Consider the following 25636-nt stretch of genomic DNA (forward strand, 5'->3'; position numbering starts at 1 on the left):
AAAAATCGGCTAGAAGTCATACAAGTACAAACAACAAGAACAGATTTTTTAAAAATAGGGCAGTATACCCAAGGGCGCTCAGATGTCCGAGCGTCGGCCTGGAATTCAAACACTAACGCTCGCTTAGGTGAGACAGGCAGTCGGCCCAACCATTTTCAATCCGGTGGGAACCCAACCGACAGACAGTCAACAGACCAATGATCAAGATCAGTTCCGCTTCACACTTGGACCAAAACTCAAACGATGCTAACAGCGGAGACTGCAACAACATCCAGAACAGATCACAGACAACCCATAAGCAGTGGACGACTCAAATACACGTCGTCTAATCAGACGACCGACCAAACGGCCAAGCAAGGTCGTTGCCACTCAAACGTGTGTGTCGGCAATCGTCGGGCGAGGAATGGCCATCCTGTCCTTCCTCGCTACTCCACGCCAACCGACAAATTCAGAGCCAGTACGCCGACAACCTTTGAATAGCTTGTCAGTCAAGCTACATGAACTACACAGTTTCACGAACACTTGCACGAAGAACTAGACAATGCTAACAGCAGTGACTGAGCAAAACAAGGACGAATCATAAGTTGGCACACACCGCCAACCCATAAGCGATCGGCGAGCAAATACACGTCGTCCGGTAAGACGACCAACCGACGATTAAACAAGATAGTCCCCAGGCATGTGTGCCGGCAACGGTCGGGCGAGTCATGGCTATCCGAGCCTCACTGCCGCTCAAACCCGACCGGACTTCCGCCGCGTCCCAACTGTCCGACTGCCAGGTCCGAGCTCCACAGCTGGCGCGTTCCAACCCCTTGGACAACACGTGACGACCAGGAAGTAATAGCAGTCCAGCAAAGATAATACGGCAGGGCCTATATCGATAAGCGCTGCTGCTGCCGCTCACAGGCAGGCATGGTAGCAACTCATTTACCCCAGTAATTGAAAATTAACATAACGAGGCGGCAGTACGGTAAAAAAATTAAAAAAAAAACAAGATGTTAAGTAAGATACAGCACGAACACGAGTCACGCCACGGCACAACCTCTACTATCCTGGCATCGAAAACACGAGGGGTCGTTAAATAAATAATGCAACACATTTTTGTCAGGAAGTTTCAGTTGAAAAAATGCGGAGTTTGCTGTGGATCATCGTGGAATATTCTCTCCTCAGTCCCTTTAGTTTCATGAAGTTCCGGTAGGTGGCGGTGCTATACGTAGCCTTCAAAATGACGTCTGTAACGGCTGATAGCTGTCATTATATTCATAGGCGCTTTCAGACTGTCTACGGAGACCTGACAGTGAACAAAAGCACGGTGAGTCGTTGGGCAAGGCATCTGACATCACCGCTGCAAACCTGTCTGATCTCCCGTGTGTCAGCTCGCGGCACACAGCTGTGACGCCTGCAATCTCATTCGAGATGTTCGACGGATCGCAATCAGTCTCCTCACTGCACAACTGGACGTTGCTCTTGGTAGTGCTGACGCACTCGTCCACCAGTTGGAGCGCTCAAATGTGTGCGGTTCTGGGTTCCTCGCCGCCTAACAGAAGACCATAAAGAGCAACGAAGGACCATGTGTGAGGAATGATCGTGGCAATTTTTTGTCGAACATCGTCACAGGCGATGAAATATTAGTTCATCATTTCGAACCGGAAACAGAATGGCAATCCATAGAGTGACATCACACCACCTCTCCTCTGAAGAACAATTTCAAAGCCGTAACTTCAGCCGGTAAAGTCATGGCGACGGTCTTCTGGGTCTCTGAAGAGGTTATTCTGCTTGATGCCCTCCCTCGTAGTGCGACGAACAGCTCGTACGTGTGCTGGGCGGCCCTCAGGAAAGTGAAGAATCGACGTCAGCGTGTTCGTCGCCCCAAAAATTCTAACGAACGTCTCCTTCTCTTTGACAACCCAAGGGCTAACAAACGTCTGCGCCCCCGAGAGGAACTCACAAAACTTCATTGGATTGTTCTTCCTCATCCATCCTACAGCCCGGATCTCACACCTTCCGACTTCCATCTGTTTGGCCCAATGATGACTGCATTTCGTGGGAAGCAGTACGTGGATGATGGGAAGGTGATTGATGCAGCAAGTCGTTAGCTACGACGTCTTCCAGTAGACTGGTACCGTGCGAGCTCAACGGGCCCTCACAGTAAGGCGGCGTAAGGCCGTCGTATTGAACTGGCATTATGTTGAAAAATTGGGTTTTGCTGCCAAATGAGTGGGGAATAATGTGGTGTATTGCAATCCTGTACAAAACCAACCTGCTTTCAGAAAAAAAAATGTGTTGCCTTACTCGTTGAACGCCTCTAAGTGAAAAGGATCAAAATCCAATAACAAATTATCAAATAGGTTCAAAATGGTTCAAATGGCTCTATGGGACTTAACATCTGAGGTCATCAGTCCCCTAGAACTTAGAACTACTTAAACCTAACTAAGGACATCACACACATCCATGCCCGAGGCAGGATTCGAACCTGAGACCGTAGCGGTCACGCGGTTCCAGACTGTAGCACCTAGAACCGCTCGGCCACTACAGCCGGCTATCAAATAGGGTTGTCTGATATCAAACAAGGAGAGAATATTTCGTCATTTGACAACAGAATGTCCCAGCTTCTTTCCTATAACGAACTTTCGTAGGTTGCACACAAAAATGCACTTTTCAAAATGCTAAAATACCAGATAATATACCTTGCTTTTATGAATAAGCCACGTTACTTCGTTGGTGACATAAAATCGAAAATTTAGTCAGTCGTTATAATAAAGTAAACAGGTTTTCATAATTTGTTTAAATAATTACTCAGTTAGTCATCATTTATTGCGTCAAATTTGTGATAGGTCCCCAAAACCAACCACATAACGGCCAAACGTTACATCCTAGTATTCAGAGTTTCCCGCTAGTTCATAGATCAATTTATATAAAAGGAGGGCATAACCTATTATTGGCATATATATATATATATATATATATATATATATATATATATATATATAAAGTGTTTTTCATCACCAAACACAAAAGAATAAACTGTTCGTCTCCTGGAAAAATGTACGAAAATAAACTAAAAAAATTCAAATAACACAAATTTACTCAACAGGGCTTTCAAAGGAAAGAAGACGTCCTAAAAAAATTTGATTCTTAAGCATTACTTTATACACACATAATTTAGCCGTTCTTATTAACCTTTACCATTTATTAAAACGTGTCACAATAAATGAGCTTTGTTTTTACTTCCGTACACCATTTTCAAAGCCCGCACATTTTGTCTATTTCTTTGTACTGTCTGACATGTGGCGTCACTAGAAATGATTAATTATTTCAAGTGCCACTAACATATGCTGTCGTCAGCTTTTCTTCCTTCCTCAAGATGTATGTATGAAAATGAACAAAAAATACATTTGTGTAAGCATTTGTTCTTATCTGCCTATCCACTACATTTATAGTTTTCACATTTACTGTCAAAAATTATTATTTTTTATATACATGCCTTTGTCAATGAAATAAAATCAGTTTGGAGCCATTAATAAAAAAAAACACGCGAGGCATACATATGAAACGTCTCATACCATTCTCCAAAATTAAATTTCATCTTACAAGTTGTTCTGCTGGAACTATCATGCCCCTTGAAGGGAGAATTAGTATACGTAGTAATGGAATTTGTTTGTATGCCATTTTGGCAACCCAATGAATTAATCATTAATTATAAATCTATTTTCATTTGATTTTTGTTACGTTCCTTCCTCACTTTCCATATTCGCCTTGCTATTACTTTTTCTTCTGCCCAAAATCTCAGCTATCATCATTGTTATTACTAAATCTTGTGTCTATTCCAATCAGTATTAACTGTACCTTAAGGATCTGGATGAGAACTATTAGAGGCTTGCTTCCTGAATGTCGAAAAACATATATAACTTATAGACTGGGTGTTTGTATTTAAACTGACCGTGTTCCGACTGCTGCAGTGTGGGCTATATGCATCGTAGGTATGTTCATTGATCGGTACGCTCGCGGAGTTTGCTAAAAGAAAGTTCCACTTTCTGCCACCAAGTGAAAATATGGGGCTGTAAGCAGTCAGAATGAGGTGTGAGTGTAGGTAAAGGGGAGAAACGATCAAACACATGATAACAGTGGTTATGGCACTTTCATAGCCGGCCGGTGTGGTCGAGCGGTTCTAGGCGCTTCAGTCTGGAATGGATGTGTGTGATGTCCTTAGGTTAGTTAGGTTTAAGTAGTTCTAAGTTCTAGGAGACTGATGACCTCAGAAATTAAGTCCCGTAGTGCTCAGAGCCATTTGAACCATTTTTGAGCACTTTCATAGGACATGGTTCCAAGTTGCAGAGGTTGCTTACGGTCTCCCTACTCAGAAATATTCTGCAACCGAAACACGACATGGTCGATAGTTGCTCCTAGCTTATCTGGTGTAATCAGAGCGATACGTCGTCGTACACTATCCTTCAGATCAGGTAGAGTCCGAAATAGATCCCTACAGACTCAGTCTTTCAGATACCCCCACAACCGAAAGTCACCTGGATTTCGGGATTGGGGGGGGGGGGGGCAGGATTTGCCTAGAGATGAAATGAATGTTTTGTGACTACTGAGACCCCCCGTCGGGCAGACCGGTCCATGAAGACAAGTGACAGCGTGCGAACCATGCAACGAAACATTGTCGATATGGACTTTCCGAGACGAAGGCATACTCGTGTACCCTTGATGACTGCACGACACAAAGCTTTACGCCTCGCCTGCGCCCATCAACACCGACATTGGACTGTTGATGACTGGAAACATGTTCTCCGATCGCACGAGTCTCGTTTCAAATTGTATCGAGCGGATGGACGTGTACGGGTATGGAGACAACCCCATGAATCCATTGACCCTACACATCAGCAGGGGACTGTTCAAGCTGGTGGAGGCTCTGTAATGGTGTGGGGCGTGTGCAGTTGGAGTGATATGGGACCCTTGATATGTCTAGATACGACTCTGACACGTGACACATACGTAAGCAGCCTGTCTGATCACCTACATCCATTCATGTCCATTGTGCATTCCGACGGACTTGGGCAATTCCAGCAGGACAATGCGACAACCCACACGTCCTAAATTGCTACCGAGTGGCTCCAGGAACACTTCCGCTGGCCACCAAACTCCCCAGATATGAACATTATTGAGAATATCTGGGATTCCTTGCAACGTGCTGTTCAGAAGAGATCTCCTCCCCTTCGTACTCTCACGGATTTATGGATAGCCCTGCAGGATTCGTGGTGTCATTTTCCACCAGCACTGCTTTAGACATTAGTCGAGGCCATGCCTAGTCGTGTTTCGGCACTTCTGCGTGCTCGCGGGGGCCATACACGGTATTAGGCAGGTGTAGCAGTTTCTTTGTCTCTTTCTGTATGTGTGTGTGTGTGTGTGTGTGTGTGTGCGTGTTGGCGTGTGTGCTGGGGGGGGGGGGGGACTTTTTTACGACAATCGTCGTCTTTCGCTTCTTAACTTACATAGCTTCCTATCTGTCCAATATTCTTCCTGAAGGGCTCTTGAATCCATCGCATCACACCGCACTTCTGCAATAAATGCCATGAAGAATGTGAAGCAGTCGCGTCAGATTTCGTGAATTGGAAAGAGACACTGCTTTACATACATTACCGCTATTCGAAAGAATTATCATCAGATAACAACAGGTACCAATGTACAATTTATGTCCAGTACTTTTAATAAAAACAAGAGTTTTCAATCACAAGATACCCAATTTACTAGCAGTCGCTATTCCACGACTTAGTACATCCCTAACAAATTCGTAGGAATAGGTTAAAATTTCTTGGCATGAATGATATCACATTCTGCCACAAAGCACACTTATAGTCGTACATGGTAAGTTGTTAGATCTTACTTTTGCTTACCCCCTTACTTGGGAGGGGTTCACAAAATGACGACGCGAGGATAAACGCAGTTAAACGCAGTGAAGTGGTCTCTCAAACCACAGCATATTTTTCTTCCTCTTCACAAGTCTTAAGAGATAGATGTGTAATTGTCTTGGGTAGCTGACCTTCACTGCTAGCTCCAGTTATGAAAGAGGAAGTGGCACTTACAGCAAATCTACTGGAAAAGATAAGGCGGAAGAATTGTCGCAGCCTGTAGCTTGAACTGTAAAAACGATAACCTCGTGAAATACGCTTCAAATTTTCTTAGCTTAGCGGCTAATCACTACTTTCTGAGCTACGAGCATAATACTGCGACTGTGCGGAAAAGAGGACGGTGCAGAGTTGTTTCCATACTTTAAATATAAAGATGGTAATTGGTGCACGAAATGATGAAAGGTCCGTGTGACATTAAAAGCGTAGTTCATCCGTATTTAAAGGAAGGCTCATCAGAGACACGCTTATACTTATAGGCCTACATTGCTCACATAAATCTCCTGTAGAAATAAAGAATACGTTTGCGCTTGTTTGTGATAACCTTTCTACAAACCGAAAGTCACCTCTGTAAGAATCGATCTGGATACTGTAAACAGAGATTGCTTGCAAATCACTCACGCGACCCAGACACGAAATTGCTCAACTGTGTGGGACCCCTACCAAAAAGGACTAACAGCACAACCGCCCACAGATTTCTTTGACCCGCGGAATAGCGTCACAGAGATGCTAAAGAAGCTGAACTGGCAGACTCTTTCGAAATTTGGAAATTTGTGGTAAGGTCTTATAGGACCAAACTGCTGAGGTCGTCGGTCCCTAAGCTTGCACACTACTTGTCTAACTTAAACTAACTTACTCTAAGGACGACACACACACCGATGCCCGAGGAAGGATTCGAACCTCCGACGGGGGGAGCCGCGCGGACCGTGACAAGACGCCTGAGACCACGCGGCTACCCCGCGCGGCGGCAGACTTTGAAACAGATCTAAACTACCCCGAGGAAACTTACTTAGAAAGTTTCAAGAACCATCTGTAAATGGCAAATGTAGGAATTTGCCATATCCTATACGGATCATGAAGACAAGTTTAATTACGAGCGTGCGCACAGGCATATAACAGTCATCTTCCCATTGCTCATTCCGCAAATGGAACGGGGAGAATACTAATAACTAGTACAATGGGAAGAACCCGCTGCCATGCATTTCACATTGGTTTGCAGGGCACGGATAAAGATCTAGATTACGTGCTTGCTCTGTTCCTCAGTGAATTCCTAAAGGCAACAGACAGTGTCGCCCAGATTGATGTCACAGTTTCTTCTCTTCCGGCAAGCGTTCGAAACGATTCCACATGTCTTCTAGTCACTAGTCAACAAAATACGAGCCTACGAAATATCAGGACCAACTTTATAAATGTATCGAAGCTATCATAAGCCCAGAAAATAAAATTCCATAAGTTGTTATCAACGAGTTTATTTATTCTCTTGCGAACCCGTCAATACCCTCCGAATTGCCAAATAAGTGTCGGAACTGGGTGATCGTCCTGACGTAGCGTATCCCTGGGAATTCTGTCAGGACCCAGATTCTGGCTCCTCATTGCAACTTCGCTCACTTCCAAAGCATGGAACTCGAAGTTATAATAAATAATGTAAAATATAAATTAAAAAGACTCCTTTGTTATAGTTTTATTGTTTTTTATGTTTTTTATTTTTTACACACAATACGATTAGAAAATTTCAAAATATACAACATTTTTCGTTTTTTGCGTAGTGTGTGGTAAGAGTATGAACTGATTTTTACTGAACTACCAGTTCTACATCTACATCTACATCCATACTCCGCAAGCCACCTGACGGTGTGTGGCGGAGGGTACCTTGAGTACCTCTATTGGTTCTCCCTTCTATTCCAGTCTCGTATTGTTCGTGGAAAGAAGGATTGTTGGTATGCTTCTGTGATTTTATCCTCATGGTCTCTTCGCGAAAGGAGGGAGCAATATACTGCTTGACTCTTCGGTGAAGGTATGTTCTCGAAACTTTAACAAAAGCCCGTACCGAGCTACTGAGCGTCTCTCCTGCAGAGTCTTCCACTGGAGTTTATCTATTATCTCCGTAATGCTTTCGCGATTACTAAATGATCCTGTAACGAAGCACGCTGCTCTCCGTTGGATCTTCTCTATCTCTTCTATCAACCCTATCTGGTACGGATCCCACACTGCTGAGCAGTATTCAAGCAGTGGGCGAACAAGCGTACTGTAACCCACTTCCTTTGTTTTCGGATTGCATTTCCTTAGGACTCTTCCAATGAATCTCAGTCTGGCATCTGCTTTACCAACGATCAACTTTATATGATCATTCCATTTTAAATCACTCCTAATGCGTACTCCCAGATAATTTATGGAATTAACTGCTTCCAGTTGCTGACCTGCTATTTTGTAGCTAAATGATAAGGGATCTATCTTTCTATGTATTCGCAGCACATTGCACTTGTCTACATTGAGATTCAATTGCCATTCCCTGCACCATGCGTCAATTCGCTGCAGATCCTCCTGCATTTCAGTACAATTTTCCATTGTTACAACCTCTCGATACACCACAGCATCATCTGCAAAAAGCCTCAGTGAACTTCGGATGTTATCCAAAAGGTCATTTATATATATTGTGAATAGCAACGGTCCTATGACACTCCCCTGCGGCACACCTGAAATCACTCTTACTGCGGAAGACTTCTCTCCATTGAGAATGACATGCTGTGTTCTGTTATCTAGGAACTCTTCAATCCACAATTGGTCTGATAGTCCATATGCTCTTACTGTGTTCATTAAACGACTGTGGGGAACTGTATCGAACGCCTTGCGGAAGTCAAGAAACACGGCATCTACCTGTGAATCCGTGTCTATGGCCCTCTGGTCTCGTGGACGATTAGTGCGAGCTGGGTTTCACACGACCGTCTTTTTCGAAACCCATGCTGATTCCTACAGAGTAGATTTCTAGTCTCCAGAAAAGTCATTATACTCGAACATAATACGTGTTCCAAAATTCTACAACTGATCGACGTTAGAGATATAGGTCTATAGTTTTGCACATCTGTTCGATGTCCCTTCTTGTAAACGGGGATGACCTGTGCCCTTTTCCAATCCTTTGGAACGCTACGCTCTTCTAGAGACCTATGGTACACCGGTGCAATAAGGGGGACAAGTTCCTTCGCGTATTCTGTGTAAAATCGAACTGGTATCCCATCAGGTCCAGCGGCCTTTCCTCTTTTGAGCGATTTTAATTGTTTCTCTATCCCTCTGTCGTCTATTTAGATATCTACCATTTTGTCATCTGTACGACAATCTAGAGAAGGAACTACAGTGCAGTTCGTGAACGGATAACATGGAACTGACCTTGCATAGAACACACTGATCGTAAATCAAATCGAACGTATTTGAATGTCTGACCCTGAAGCTTGTTTATTATTACAGCAAACGAAACTTTGATTGGAAACTGAAGTTGCTTAAAATGAATGGGTAAATCGGTTGGGATTATTGGTTTACGAGGTATGAGGGAGACCTCTCCAGCTGCTGGATCTGTGAGAATAGTAGCTCCTGTGCCATCATTTCGCATACTTTTAATCTGCAAATGGGTAGCATCACAAAATTTCTGACGATTCAGGTTGGGTCGTAGAGTGGTAATCGTAAGCCTATAAGCCATAAATGCAACTTTCCTAATAAGTGTGTCTTAGAAAGAATGTTCAGTATTCAGGTATACGACAAGAACAATCATACGAAGCAAAAAGCTTCATACGGACTTATGCCCTATTTCGAATGGTTTCCGAGATAGAAAACATTTAATGTGCATTTGTTTTTGGACTAATGGCGCTCGCGTATATGTCTTACCCTAATCACTGGGATGGTCGTGGTAATAGCTATAATTAACTGGCAGCCAAGAACGTCAGGGTTTTGATTATGGCGTTGGATGAAGCCTGGCTCGTACAAACGAAAGGTGAATACGTGAGATGAACTGCTTGGTCCCATTATGGTCGCTGCTTCCCTCACTAAGGAGCGTGCAGAGCCACTTGGACAAGTAACGTATGTTCTCCCAAAATTACACAAAGGCACTGAAGTTGACGGTAGGAGACAGAACATTTATTGTGAACTGCACAACAGCTGTAATGTGACGTGTACGATAATGCTTGGAAGTGAATGTGCTGAAAGTACGTGTTTTTCAACCTGCAATTTGTAATACGCATGTTGTAATGTTTAATAACTGTTGTATTTATGTCCATATATAAACCCGACAATGTAATTGGATAATAAAGAAAGTAAATAATAATTTACATTAAGCTTGTTCTATTTCGGAAATCATTTACAATAGGCCATACGATCGTAGGAAGTTCCTTCTTTTCTTTCAAAAGATCGTTTTTATCATATCCCTCAGTAACGCCGTTTTCTCCTGGAACCTGCTACATACAGGTTTTCTATTAAAATCGACTGCGAGGAAGAAACGAAAACGGCACATTGCTGGTATGCAACCTTTGTTTAAAACTTTATATACGGAGAAGCAACCTATATGCTAGAAACAATATTTTGATTCATCTGAAGTGCTACCATCTCCCATCACTCGACTTCTTGATGTTTAAGAATAATTTCAGTTTCTTGTTCATCGTTAACAAACTTTTGGGGGCTCAGTCCCTTAGGCCTGCTGAGATAATGTTCTTTATTTATTCATCTCTAATTGTTCCTGGCACTCTAAACCTATGCAATATCCTTGGGTTAACAGTTCTATTGAAGTTCAGATGCCTACTCATCTGCTTTAGGTTGTTCATTCTTTGTAGCAGATTCCTGGCATGAGGTTTTATTTGGTCTTCTAGTAGCTCGTTGTTGTTCCTGATGTATGTCGTCTGTCCTAGGCCATCTTAGGACTTTTAGAATGATTCTCAGGCGTCTGATTTGAAGCATATGTAATAGTCTGATGTTAGTATTGCTTTTAATATCCCAGGTGATGCATCCATGTAGCATTGCTGGTAAAATCGTGATTTTGTATAGCCTTAAGTTTGTTTCTGGTTTTCATTTGGGTGCTCGTTAGCAGCGGATACATTCTGTTTATGAATCTAATAATTTTCTCCCTTTCTCTCGGTGCATCTGATCCCAGCGTTGTGAATTCTACCTCTGAGTTCAGGTCGTCTTCTTGTAAACATTATTATACAGAGAAGCAGTATACATGCTAGAAATAATATTTTTGTTACATCTGAAGTCCGACCATCTTCGATGGGTGTCGGCGTTCAGTATCAACATATTTTCTTTCGTCCAGCTTTCTGTTGTTGAAAACAATTAGTCTAATGGTTCAAATGCCCTGTCGTCATAGTTAACACTTATTGTAAGAAAGAAAACGAAACCAAACATTTTCACAGCACAACGCAGTATTTTCTTACTAGCAGTCAGTTTCAATAGAAAACTGTACATTACTGCCTAAAAATATGTTTATTGGAGTATCGAGTAAAGATATGAAATTTATTTGATGTTTGTGAAAATGAACATAAGCTTTGTGCAGGAAATGTGACTGCGATTAATTTAACTATGATGCGCTACGTTTGGTCGATAGTCAAGTGGAGGAGATGATAGGACAAAATTGGTGACTATCACTGAAACTGATCTTTGTCCAATCGTGGGTTAGCCTGGACAGTATTAAGGCCATCACTCACAAATATTCGGGTTAACGGAAACTAAGTTACCTATTTGCGCCACACAAATCGACTGATTAGCAGAAGGCACCGTGGATGGAAAGCGCTGGTGATTTCATTAAAGCGTGTGACAAGCGCCTACTTTTTCCAAATATCGCCTTCACATTATAATTCTGGCACTATCAATTCGATTCAGAGTAAATGAGGTAATCAATACAGTCACAAAACTCCGCTACACGATTAAGCATCACATGTCGATGGACAGCTCAAGATATGAGATACAAATGCTTCGATCGATTTCAGATGTGTTCTGTGACGTAAGTGAATTGTTGCCAACGGACACTTTTCGGAGTCGAATAAACATATCTCGTTTTTATCCTGTATTTTCTTTATCTTGTGTTGCAATTCATTGACCTTTTTAAATGCTTCTTGCATGACGTCAGTCTTTTGAGTAAAGTCTTCTAAAATGCTGGCAATAGAACAACTAACAGGACGCTTGCTAAGGCTAAAGGCATCATACACAAATTCACCGTACGAAATTCTTACTCCTGGAAGAGGCTGGGGGAAAAAAGCCGCAGTCGCCATTCGACGTGAGAGGAGGGAAAGCCGCTGTTATGAAGACGATGTGGGACAGCCGAGCGCTTCTGCCCGTCAGGAGAGCTGAATGCTCTTTCCGAAGAGGCCTCAGTCGCTTTCAGCTTCCACACAAAACGCCAGCTTCGTGGAGCACTGCGCCTTCCGGTAATGGTGGCTGCCCGCATTCAACGTGGCCGCATCATATTTCTTGTTCAGCTCCTACGTCTGTGGAGCACGGGGCTGCAAAGGCTGTGGCGCTACAGTAATACGCCGAAAATAGCAACGTCCCAGCCTCAACTATGTGCTTCCGTACGTTCTCCTGCCCTTCCCTTTACTTGCTGATTCCTATTTCTCACACTCTTTCTACCGCAGTGTTACCAAATTCGCAAATTATTTCCACTAAACTTTCCTAACTCCACTACAAATGATTATATGTTCTTGTAACTACTATATTTATTCTTCAACAAGTCCATTATTTACGAGCACAGGTTGGGAACATGTCAATCAATTTAGAGAAGTTGCTTGTATTTGACATTTTAATAGTAAAGAGAATAATTGAACATACTATGCCCGCAGCTCGTGGTCGTGCGGTAGCGTTCTCGCTTCCCACGCCCGGGTTCCCGGGTTCGATTCCCGGCGGGGTCAGGGATTTTCTCTGCCTCGTGATGGCTGGGTGTTGTGTGCTGTCCTTCGGTTAGTTAGGTTTAAGTAGTTCTAAGTTCTAGGGGACTGATGACCATAGATGTTAAGTCCCATAGTGCTCAGAGCCATTTTTGAACATACTATTTTGCATCCGTGACTTATTAAACTGAAGATTACCGAACGATCAGTTTAATAAGTCACGGATGCAAAATACTAACGCGAATTCTTTACAGACGAATGGAAAAACTGGTAGAAGCTGACTTCGGGGAAGATCAGTTTGGATTCCGTAGAAATATTGGAACACGTGAGGCAATACTGACCCTACGACTTATCTTAGAAGCTAGACTAAGGAAAGACAAACCTACGTTTCTAGCATTCGTAGACTTAGAGAAAGCTTTTGACAATGTTGACTGGAAGACTCAAATTCTGAAGGTAGCAGGGGTAAAATACAGGGAGCGAAAGGCTATTTACAATTTGTACAGGAACTAGACGGCAGCTATAAGAGTCGAGGGGCATGAAAGGGAAGCAGTGGTTGGTAAGGGAGTGAGACAGGGTTGTAGCCTATCCCCGATGTTATTCAATCTGTATATTCAGCAAGCAGTGAAGGAAACAAAAGAAAAATTCGGAGCAGGTATTAAAATCCATGAATAAAAACATTGAGGTTCGCCGATGACATTGCAATTCTGTCAGAGACAGCAAAGGACTTAGAAGAGCAGTTGAACGGAATGGATAGTGTCTTGAAAGGAGGATATAAGATGAACATCAACAAAAGCAAAACGACGATAATGGAATGTAGTCGAATTAAGTCGGGTGATGCTGAGGGAATTAGATTAGGAAATGAGACACTTAAAGTAGTAAAGGAGTTTTGCTATTTGGGGAGCAAAATAATGGATGATGGTCGAAGTAGAGAGGACATCAAATGTAGACTGGCAATGGCAAGGAAAGCGTTTCTGAAGAAGAGAAATTTGTTAACATCGAGCATAGATTCAAGTGTCAGGAAGTCGTTTCTGAAAGTATTTGTATGGAGCGTAGCCATGTATGGAAGTGAAACATGGACGATAACTAGTTTGGACAAGAAGAGAATGGAAGCTTTCGAAATGTGGTGCTACAGAAGAATGCTGAAGATTAGATGGGTAGATCATACAACTAATGAGGAGGTATTGAATAGGACAGGGGAGAAGAGAAGTTTGTGGTACAACTTGACTAGAAGAAGGGATTGGTTGGTAGGACACGTTCTGAGGCATCAAGGGATCACCAATTTAGAATTGGAGGGCAGCGTGGACGGTAAAAATCGTAGAGGGACACCAAGAGATGAATACACGAAACAGATTCAGAAGGATGTAGGTTGCAGTAGGTACTGGGAGATGAAGAAGCTTGCACAGGATAGAGTAGCATGGAGAGCTTCATCAAACCTGTCTCAGGGCTGAAGACCACAACAACAACAACTATTTTTAAAGTTCATTTCAGTCAATGCTGCCATGTATTGTTTAATGACTATACCGATTAGTTAATTAGTTACATGTTCCATTGATCAATCTCACGGTAACCGTTATGATGTGGAACGTGTCAAGTGCAGAAGCAATGCACACATTAATCAAGGTTTCCTTTTTTTAAAAAAAAGCTTAACATTTTTATTACCTTTCCCATTCTCTTAAATGGCACAAAATGCATATAGTATACCTACAGATTTATTTATTTCTATTCAAGAATTCATCTATGGTACAGCAGCATATTTGACCCCGTTCTGTGCCAAAGATAGGTTAAGCAGAGGATAGTGTAAGTATTTCTTTCTTCCGACATTATAATAATTGATGTCACTGTTGTTTCTAAACTGGTCCATGTTGTTGAAAACAAATTTCATTACTGAGTAAATGCACTGTGAGGCTGTTGCAAGAATTCATAACCTTTCAAACAGATGCCTACAAGATGTGCGACTATGAGCCCCACACATTATTGTAACCACTTTTTTTTTTGAGCAGTGACTACTTTTCGCCTAAGTGTTGAGCTACCCCAAAATATTATTCCGTATGACATCATTTGACATCAGAGAGTGAAAGTATGCAAAGTATATTAGCTTGCTAATTTCTATATCCTCAATTATTCTGATTGCAAAAGTTGCTGAACCTATTCGTTTTAGGAGCTTCAAAATACGCATTTTCCAATTAAAATTCGCATCTAAATGTACATCCAACTTAGTATGTTCTACCCTGGCTACTGGCTTCTGTTGATGTGTTATATTTTTTGTTGGAACTGTACGCCTTGCAATAGAAAATTAGATGTACTGTGTTTTTTCAGAGTTCAGAGCAAGCCCATTTGCAGAAAACAAATTAATAACTTTGCCAAAGACATTATTTGTATCATTTTCTATTGGAGTTTCTTTTACTGCATTAATAATGATGCTTGTATCATCAGCAAACAGTGTCAGTTCAACTTCTTGTTTCAGATAAGAAGGGAAATCATTCACACATATCAAGAACAGAAGGGGACCCATGATCGAACACTTTGGAACACCTAATGTAATTTCGCCCCAGTTAGATGAAGTGAGAAACTTCCTTAAATCACTAAGACCATATAAAGAAACTTTTGCTTTCTGTTCTATAGATATGACTTAAACCATTCATATGCTGTTCCATTTATACTGTAGAATCGTAATTTCTGTAACATAATGTCATGGTTCACTCAATCAAATGTTTTGAATAAGTCACAGAAAATTCCTATTATTGACATTTTAATATTAAAAGACTATTATGTGGGCAGTGAAATTGTATATTTCTGTTTCAGTAGAACAGTATTTTTGAAAACCAAACTGTGATTTATTAAGTTCTCATTGCTGTTGAGATGGCTACCCTCTTCAGTACATTACTTTCTCGACGATTTTTGAAAATGCTGTAAGCAAGGATACTGGACGGTAATTATTGACATCTGTGGTGTCCCCTTTTTTGTAGAGAGGCTTGACAATGGCACATTTTAACCTGTCTGGCAAAATACCTTGAGTTGGTGGTGCATTACAGATGTGACTCAGGACGTCAGCTGTAACTGCTCCACATTGTTTTAATATATTGTTAGAGATGTCATCTACTCCAACAGAACATTTATTTTTCAAATATTTAATGATTTTTCCCTATTTCACAAGAAGTTGTTAGATGAAAATTAATCTGACAAGGATTTCTCAGAACTTACTCTCTGATTTCATCTGACAAGTCATTACCAATAGCGCATTAATACTCTTCAGCCAGTGGCTGCGTCAAAGGGTGCTAGGAACCACTGAAATAAACTTTATAGTCACAATTATAGTTACAAGATATGTATTTGTTTTACGACAGTGAATCAAAATTTATGATAATGGTCGTCACGATGTACAATAAGCCGAAGTACATTGGTAGAAATGAAAAGCGTTAGACTATGAAGCACCGTATACCATTTAGTCTCACTTCAACAATTACCAAATCAGTCATTTTGTCCATCTCCACAGCTACCCATACCATAATTCCAGGAATTGGTAAGTGTATCGAGAATGACTTCTTCCTGTGACGAATGGAACACCTAGATTTGTTAGAACGGTTCTGGGGAAGCACCTCATTTGTAAAGGAAACCATATATAAGACGCTAGTGGTACCAGTTCTAGAGTGTCCGTCCAGTGTTTAGAGTCGTTATCAAGTAGGTATGACAGTAGACATTAAATTAAGAGAAGAGTTTTTTGGATCGTAAAGGGTCGGAATGGCCCATACGAAAACGTCACGGAAATACTAGACGAACTAACAAACGAATCCTTGGAAAAAAGACAACACAGTTTTTGCGCAATTCTGTCAGCTGAGAGCCTGCAGTCACAGAACACTGCGCAGTAATTATGCTGTCATCATCGTAAGTCTAACTTAAGGCTCGAAAGAATAAGCCAAGAGAAAGTAATCTTGTACAAACACTTACAGACCATCGTTTTTAACGCGCTCAATATGTGAAGTGAATAGGACGGATAACCGATAATTTTGGTATGAAGTACCCTCCGCCATTCACTATACAGTGGCTTGCGGAATATGTGTATTACGCAATCAAATGAAAACGAGACAGATGGGACAAGTAAGTAAACTGTTTTTATTTCAAAGGGAATCGCCATAATTGTCAACATACACTACTGGCCATTAAAATTGCTACACCAAGAAGATGACATGCTACAGACGCGAAATTTAACCGACAGGAAGAAAATGCTGTGATAAGCAAATGATTAGCTTTTTAGAGCATTCACACAAGGTTGGCGCCGGTGGCAACACCTACAACGTGCTGACATGAGGAAAGTTTCCAACCGATTTCTCATACGCAAACAGCAGTTGACCGGCGTTGCCTGGTGAAACGTTGTTGTGATGCCTCGTGTAAGGAGGAGAAATGAGTACCATCGCGTTTCCGACTTTGATAAAAATCGGATTGTAGCCTATCGCGATTGCGGTTTATCACATCGCGACATTGCTGCTCACGTGGTCAAGATCCAATGACTGTTAGCAGAATATGGAATCGGTGGGTTCAGGAGGGTAATACGGACCGCCGTGCTGGATCCCAATGGCCTCGTATCACGAGCAGTCGAGATGACAGGCATCTTATCCGCATGGCTGTAACGGATTGTGCAGCCACGTCTCGATCCCTGGTCAACAGATGGGGACGTTTGCAAGACAACAACCATCTGCACGAACAGTTCGACGACGTTTGCAGCAGCATGGACAATCAGCTCGGAGACCATGGCTGTGGTTACCCCTGACGTTACATCACAGACAGGAGCGCCTGCGATGGTGTACTCAACGACGAACCTGGGTGCACGAAAGGCAAAACGTCATTCTTTGGGATGAATCCAGGTTCTGTTTACAGCATCATGATGATCGCATCCGTGTTTGGCGACATCGTGGTGAACGCACATTGGAAGCGTGTTTTCGTCATCGCCATACTGGCGTATCACCTGGCGTGATAGTATGGGTTGCTATTGGTTACACGTCTCGGTCACCTCTTGTTCGTATTGACGGCACTTTGAACAGTGGAAGTTACATTTCAGATGTGTTACAAACCGTGGCTCTACCCTTCATTCGATCCCTGCGAAACCCTACATTTCAGCAGGATAATGCACGACCGCACGTTGCAGGTCCTGTACGGGCCATTTTGGATACAGAAAATGTTCGACTGCTGCTCTGGCCAGCACATTCTTCAGATCTCTCACCAATTAAAATCGTCTGGTCAATGGTGGCCGAGCAACTGGCTCGTCACAAGACGCCAGCCACTACTCTTGATGAACCGTGGTATCGTTTTGAAGCTGCATGGGTAGCTGTAGCTGTACACGCCATCCAAGCTCTGTTTGACTCTATGCCCAGGCGTATCAAGGCCGTTATTAGGGCCAGAGGTGGTTGTTCTGGGTACTGATTTCTCAGGATCTATGCACTCAAACTGCGTGAAAATGTAATCACATGTCAGTTCTAGTACAATATATTTGTCCAATGAATACCCGTTTATCATCTGCATTTCTTCTTGGTGTAGCTGTTTTAATGGCTAGTAGTGTGTTTATCTCACTGTGAGACAAGGTGATAGATGCCTTCATAGAAAAACGTTTGCGGTTGCATACCGAACCATGATTGTACTCTGGCCTGCATCTCTTCGCCCGAAGCAAATCGGCGGACACGAATGTTTCTCTTCAGGGCGCTAAAAATACGGAAATCGCATGAGAAGAGATCGGGAATGTATGGAGAAAATGTAAGAGCTACCCAGCGAAACTTCTGTAGCACGGTCGAAATAACCTTGGCAACGTGTGAGCTGGAATTTTATTGGCAGGTTATTTCGACTACACGGCAGAAATTTCGCTGGGAATGCCTTACATATCCTCCATATAGTCCCGCTATCTATTCCCGTGTGATTTCCATATTTTTGGAGCCGTGAAAAAAGACATTCGTGCCCGTCGATTTGCTTCTGACGAAGAGATGTATTTCTCCATGAAGGCATTGACCGTCTTGTTACACAGTGGGATAAATTTATTAACAATTATGGCGATGACTTCTCAAATAATAAAGAGTTTCCATTCAGCTGTCCCTTTTATGTAGCTGTATGTGTGAATTAGCGTACGTACCGAGAGTATCACCTTATCTTTTAATATTGCGACTGACACGAGCACGCGTGACAACTAATCTTTGAGTCGAGCTCCAATGAACTGCCTCAGGGAAGCACGCTATTCCCGCTTTACCCTCCCCAGGGCATCGCCAACTGCGCAGTTATAATGCGTCACGCCGATCATGGGCACCAATCGCTCCGGAATATTCAACAAAATCAAATGACGGTGCATTCGCAACAAAAAGTACGATTCAGTCTTCGAGTAAGCGAATCGACATAGAGAATACCACTTGGTACAGACGCCATCAGTGTCAAAAGAACTGAATCGAACTTGCCGCGCGGAGTGGCCGTGCGGTTTGAGGCGCCGTGTCACGGAGGTTCGAGTTCCCTCGGGAATGGGTGTGTGTGTTGTTCTTATCATATGTTAGTTTAAGTAGTGTGTAAGTCTAAGGACCGATGACCTCAGCAGTTTGGTCCCTTAGGAACACACACGTCTCGCGGTTCTAGGCGCGCAGTCCGGAACTGTGGGACTGCCACGGTCGCAGGTTCGAATCCTGCCTCGGGCATGGATGTGTGTGATGTCCTTAGGTTAGTTAGGTTTAAGTAGTTCTAAGTTCTAGGGGACTGATAACCACAGCAGTTGAGTCCCATAGTGCTCAGAGCCATTTGAACTCACACACATTTGAACATTTTTTTGAACTGTACTTGTTGAAACTGAAGATTCCAATATCTTCAGGATAAGCAAGCTCTCAACATAATCTCATTTTTGACACAATATTGTTTCTTCCTTATTACTCGCAATACCCCGTCAACCCTCTGCGCTGAATACGTTTCCATTTATTTTCAGTCAGTTAAAACATAATAAAAAGACACTGCACTGTACAACAGCTTCCTTTTCTGCCAGTTCGTATACAATGATCAGTATTTCCTGAGGAGTAAATCAGTAATCAAATACTCTGCTGGCCGTTAACATATCGACTCTATGTAAGCTGTGTGCGACGAACATCAAACTGGCATGAAGAATACACTTTTTGATATGCATATGATTAGCATTCCAGTACAACCACACGAAGTTCAGGGTGTTTATAAATTATGTATACAAAAGTAACCTTCAGTTGTGAAAAGGATAGGCCGGCCGCCGTGGGCGAGCGGTTCTAGGCGCTTCAGTCTCGAACCGAGCGACCGCTACGGTCACAGGTTCGAATCCTGCCTCGGGCATGGATGTCTGTGATGTCCTTAGGTTAGTTAGGTTTAGGTAGTTCTAAGTTCTAGTGGACCGATGACCATAGATGTTAAGTCCCATAGTGCTCAGAGCCATTTGAACCATTTTGAAGTTAAGCCCCATGGTCAGAGCAATTTTGTGGAAAGGATAAATAACATACAGAAATGTTTGAGACACCACTGAATGTAGTACACATTCAAGTCCCATTCCCGCCCAGCACTGTTAGTTCACGACGTTACCGCTAGGTGGCATGCGTGAATGATTGATTTCAACAGTCATCAAGGAGTCGTATAATGGTGCAGAGTGTGTGTAATGTTGTTTATTGTTTCATAAATCCAAATCCCGCTACTGCATTCAGAGACACTTCTGGAGTAAAGACCACGGGTCACCAACTCAAAGACAACAACAAGGAGAGGATATAATCGTTTCGCCGAAACTGGCTGCGGATCACATAGGACGCCCGGTTAGGTTCCAGCAGTAGTCTCTGACGCAGAAATTGAAATGACATATCGTACCTGGACATGCATGAACATTATGCAGTGCCCCGATTACAAGAGAATATGGGCACAGAATTTATTCTCCAGCAAAATACCGCGCCACCACTATATCGTAGTGAAATTGTGATGTATCTCCATAGCAATGTGCCAACATGGCTTGGACATGGTGGAATAGTGTCCTAGCCACCACGATCACTTGATTTAACCCCGATGGACTGCTGTGGATGGTGTTGCAGTAAAGACAAAGTGTTTGATCCTTCACTTCCGGCTCTCAGCGAGGGAAGTGTCCAGGCGTCTCGAGGTGAACCAAAGCGATATTGTTCGGACATGGAGGAGATACAGAGAGACAGGAACTGTCGATGACTTGCCTCGCTCAGGCCACCCAAGGGCTATTACTGCAATGGATGACCGCCACCTACCGGATTATGGCTCGGAGGAACAATGACAGCAACGCCACCATGTTGAATAATGCTTTTCGCGCAGCCACAGGACGTCGTGTTACGACTCAAACTGAGTGCAATAGGCTGCATGATGCAACCATGTCGAGGTCCATCTTTGCAACCACGACACCATGCAGCGCGGTATTGGTGGGCCCAACAACTTGCCGAATGCAACGCTCAGCATTGGCATCACGTTCTCTTCACTGGTGAGTGTCGCATTTTCCTTCAACCAGACAATCGTCGGAGACTTGTTTGGAGGCAACCCGGTCAGGCTGAATGCCGTAGACACACTGTCCAGCTAGTGCAGCAAGGTGGAAGTGCACTGCTGTTTTGGAGTAGCATTATGTGGGACCGATGTACCCCTCTGGTGGTCATGGAAGGCGCCGTAACGGCTGTACAATACGTGAATGCCATCTTCCGACAAATAGTGCAACCATATCGGCGGCACATTGGCGAGGCATTCGTCTTCATGGACGACAATTCGCGCCCCCATCGTGCACATCTTGTGAATGACTTCCTTCAGGATAACAACATCGCTCGACTAGAGTGGCCAGCATGTTCTCCAGACATGAACCCTATCCAACATGCCTGGGATAGTTTGAAAAGAGCTGTTTATGGACAACGTGACCCACCAACCACTCTGAGGTATCTACGCCGAATCGCCGTTGAGGAGTGGGACAATCTGGACCAACAGTGCCTTGATGAACTGTGGATAGTATTCCACGACGAATACAGGCAAGCATCAATACAAGAGGACGTGCTACTGGGTATTAGAGGTACTGGTGTGTACAGAAATCTGGACCACCACCTCTGGAGGTCTCGCTGCATGGTGGTGCAACAAATTTATTAATTTACAGAATGAAATTGCTGTTATGAAGTTTATTGCTGTTACAACAGATATGATTAAAATTTAGTCGATTGCATCATCAACAAGAAAAACCGTAAAAATGGTCCACGTTACATTGTGTGGTTTTCATGAGCAATACAAAGTGCGAAATGATGTTTATGTTGATCTCTATTCCAATTTTCTGTACTGGTTCCGGAACTCTCGGAACCGAGGTGGTGCAATTTTTTTATGTGTTTTATCCAGCTGGTTCTGCCCATCCTGATGCACACATGGTTGTGTTCTTCCATTCCACTAATGACCACGCTTGTCAGTGCCCCTTCCTCCGATTACTTTACAGAATGAAATTGCTGTTATAAAGTTTATTGCTGTTACGACAGATATGATTAAAATTTAGTCGATTGCATCATCAACAAGAAAAACCGTAAAAATGGTCCACGTTACAGAGAAATACACCCGGTGCTAAGGAAGTGGAAAATACTAAACGAATTTCTATTCTTTTCCAAGGAAATGTACGCTATACTATAAAGAGTTTATTAACGAATAGCCTAAATACAAATGTAATGTAACCTTGTCCCCTGAAAACCATTATAAATCTTTGTGCATACAATTAACAGTGCCAATGATCCTTTTTCTAACCCAGTTGTTTATAAAATGATTTTCAATTATTGTCCCTGTTACTACATAGATAAAACTGGCAGGGCGAGGTGCAAAGAACATTTACTAGGAAAGAAGGGTGGTAACGTGCACCACTCCACATTTGCCGAACATTTACACATTACTAATCATTCCCCTAAGGATCTAGGAGAAACCATAATTTTGTGTAAGTATGTTAAAGGGCGGAAATTAGACTTACATGAAGAACTGGAAATTTTTAAAATTCTAACATGTTAAATGATCAACAGCAACTTTCGAGTCGACAGTTTCTTGAAGGTTTTACGCTGGTCGTTCAAAACGGTTAATGTAGTTGTAGTCGTTGGTGGCCTCCAGTTGTCATTCATTCTCATCAGTTTTCTATTTTTTCTTGTAAAATATTTTATCTCTTTCTATTTACCCTCCTTTTTACTGTTACAATTCATTTTTAAAATTTACCCTCCTTCTCTCTGCCTCCAGTCTCCCCTCGTTTTCCTACCTACATCTTTTCTCCGTCCCTTGCCGATAGAACGTAGTGAGTGATGGTTTACTCTTTATCTAGTTGCTATGCGCATACGTTTTTGCGCAGGTACGGCATCTGCCGATGTTTCCTATTTCATGTACTGCTACAACTTTGCCAGTCGCCGCATGGTACCAACAACATATGGGCCGTTTCATTGTCTAAAATTGAATATACATTTTAATTTGAAGACTTTTAAGCTTAGTCAAGCTCTAACGGGAATTTTTTTAATGGATTTTATTTGGTTTTACTGATGGTCGCAAGTAGCATGTTAGTCGACATGAGCTTGATGGCCCTAAGGTATTTGATCGTTAATATGTGATGTTACGTGCAAGTAATTTTTGGTTATTATATTTTCGTCTCTTCTACCTTAATAATTCTGTTTAACTATGATGTAATAAATTTCCTCAATAGGTTCACGTACTTCTGAAGAAGACTATTTTACAATGAAGGGTTATTAAAGCCTTTATACCTGCAACTGGTTGGCTGATTTCCTCACATCATTACTTACCATCTATCGTTGCTGAACATCAGCTATGTTTAAAATTTTACCCGTCTTTTAAGTTGCTACGTTTTTTCGACTATCCACGACACCAATACCCTGCCACGCGCCTCTCCCCTCTCTATACGCGCTCCCTCCTCCGACAGTCCGGATCCACATCGATCAAACGATATTTTCGGCTCGGTGGAGCCTGTCCGTTACCAAGTGCTGCGCTCTAGTGAAAGGGAACGGAAACCATCCTGGCGCGGTCTCCGTATATGTCACTCCATTACAGTACCTTAAGAAGCTTTTGGATCCCCTTCCTTGGTCAATTGAGACCATTATCAGGGTAGAGAGGTTGTGTTACACGGCATTAGCATGGTGTTTCGCAGGGTGACTACCCTTCTGTCCAGTGTGCATAAAGTAAGGTGACAAAAGTCAGGGGATACCTCCTAATATCGTGCAGGACCTCCTTTTCCCCGACATAGCGGAGCAACTCGTCGTGGTATGGACTTCACAAGTCGTTTGAAGTCCCCTGCAGGAATATTGAGCCATTCTGCCTCTGTAGTCGTCTATAATTACGAAAGTGCACGAACTGACTTCTTAGTTATGTACCATGTCGAGCGATCTGGTGTAAAATCATTCTCTCGAACTGTCCTTAATGTTACTTCCTGGCAGATTAAAACTGTGTGCACCGACCGAGACTCGAACTCGGGACCTTTCATATCAGCGCACACTCCGCTGCAGAGTGAAAATCTAATTCTGTCCAGAATGTTGTCCAGACCAATTGGGATCAATTGTGCCCCAGTGACATGGAGCAATGTCATTCGAAAAAGTTCCTCGGTTGTTTGGGAACATGAAGTTAATGTATACCTGAAAATTGTCTCCAAGTAGCCGAACATAGCCACTTCCAATCAATGATTGGTTCAGATGGACCAGAGGACCCAGTCCATTCCATGTAAACATAGACTACACCGTTATGGAGCCACCACCAGCTTGCACGGTGCCTTGTTGACAACTTGGGTCCATGGCTCTGCGCCACACTCGAATCCTACCATCGGCTCATACCAGCTGAAATTGAGACTCATCTGACCAGGCCAAGGTTTTCCAGTCGCCTATGGTCCAACTAATACGGTCACGAGCACAGGAGAGGCGCTGCAGGCTATGTCGTGCTCTTAGCAAAGGCACTCGCGTCGGTCTTCAGCTGCAATAGCCCATTATCGCCAGATTTCACCGCACTGTCCTAACGGACACGTACGTCGTACGTCCCACATCCATTTCTGCTATTATTTCACGCAGTGTTGCTTGTTTGATAGAACTGACAACTACACCACTGGCCATTAAAATTGCTACACCACGAAGATGACGTGCAACAGACGCGAAATTGGACCGACAGGAAGAAGATACTGTGATACGCAAATGAAACGCTTTTCAGATCATTCACACAACGTTGGCGCCGGTTGCGAAACCTACAAAGTGCTGACATGAGGAATGTATCCGATCGATTTCTCATACACGAACAGCAGTTGACCAGCGTTGCCTGGTGAAACGTTGTTGTGATGCCTCGTGTAAGGAGGAGAAATGAGTACCATCGCGTTTCCGACTTTCGGATTGTAGCCTATCGCGACTGCGGTTTATCGTATCGCGACATTGCTGCTCGCGTTGGTCGAGAACCAATGACTGTTAGCAGAATATGGAATCGGTGGGTTCAGGATGGTAATGCGGACCGCCGTGCTGGATCCCAACGGCCTTGTATCACTAGCAGTCGAGGTGACAGGCATCTTATCCGCATGGCTGTAACAGACCGTGCAGCCACGTCTCGATCCCTGAGTCAACAGATGGGGACGTTTGTAAGACAACAACCACCTGCACGAACAGTTCGACGACATTTGCAGCAGTATCGACTATCAGCTCGGAGACCATGGCTGCGGTTACCCTTGACACTGCATCACAGACAGGAGCGCCTGCGATGCTGTACTAAACGACGAACCTGGGTGCACGAATGGCAAAACGTCATTTTTTCGAATGAATCCAGGCTCTGTTTCCAGCATCATGATGGTCGCATCCGTGTTTGGCGACATCGCGGTGAACGCACATTGGAAGCGTGTATTCGTCATCGACATACTGGCGTATCACCCGGCGTGAT

At 43.1% G+C, this 25636-nt stretch overlaps 1 protein-coding gene across 1 annotated transcript in view; it reads left to right on the top strand.

Moving 5' to 3' along the window:
• Positions 1 to 25636, top strand: part of LOC126252279 (F-box/LRR-repeat protein 16) — a 432643-nt gene that overhangs the window by 291464 nt on the left and 115543 nt on the right. The gene's annotated exons all lie outside the window — the stretch shown is intronic.

This window comes from Schistocerca nitens, chromosome 4 (assembly GCF_023898315.1).
Source record: "Schistocerca nitens isolate TAMUIC-IGC-003100 chromosome 4, iqSchNite1.1, whole genome shotgun sequence".
Lineage (NCBI taxonomy): Eukaryota > Metazoa > Arthropoda > Insecta > Orthoptera > Acrididae > Schistocerca > Schistocerca nitens.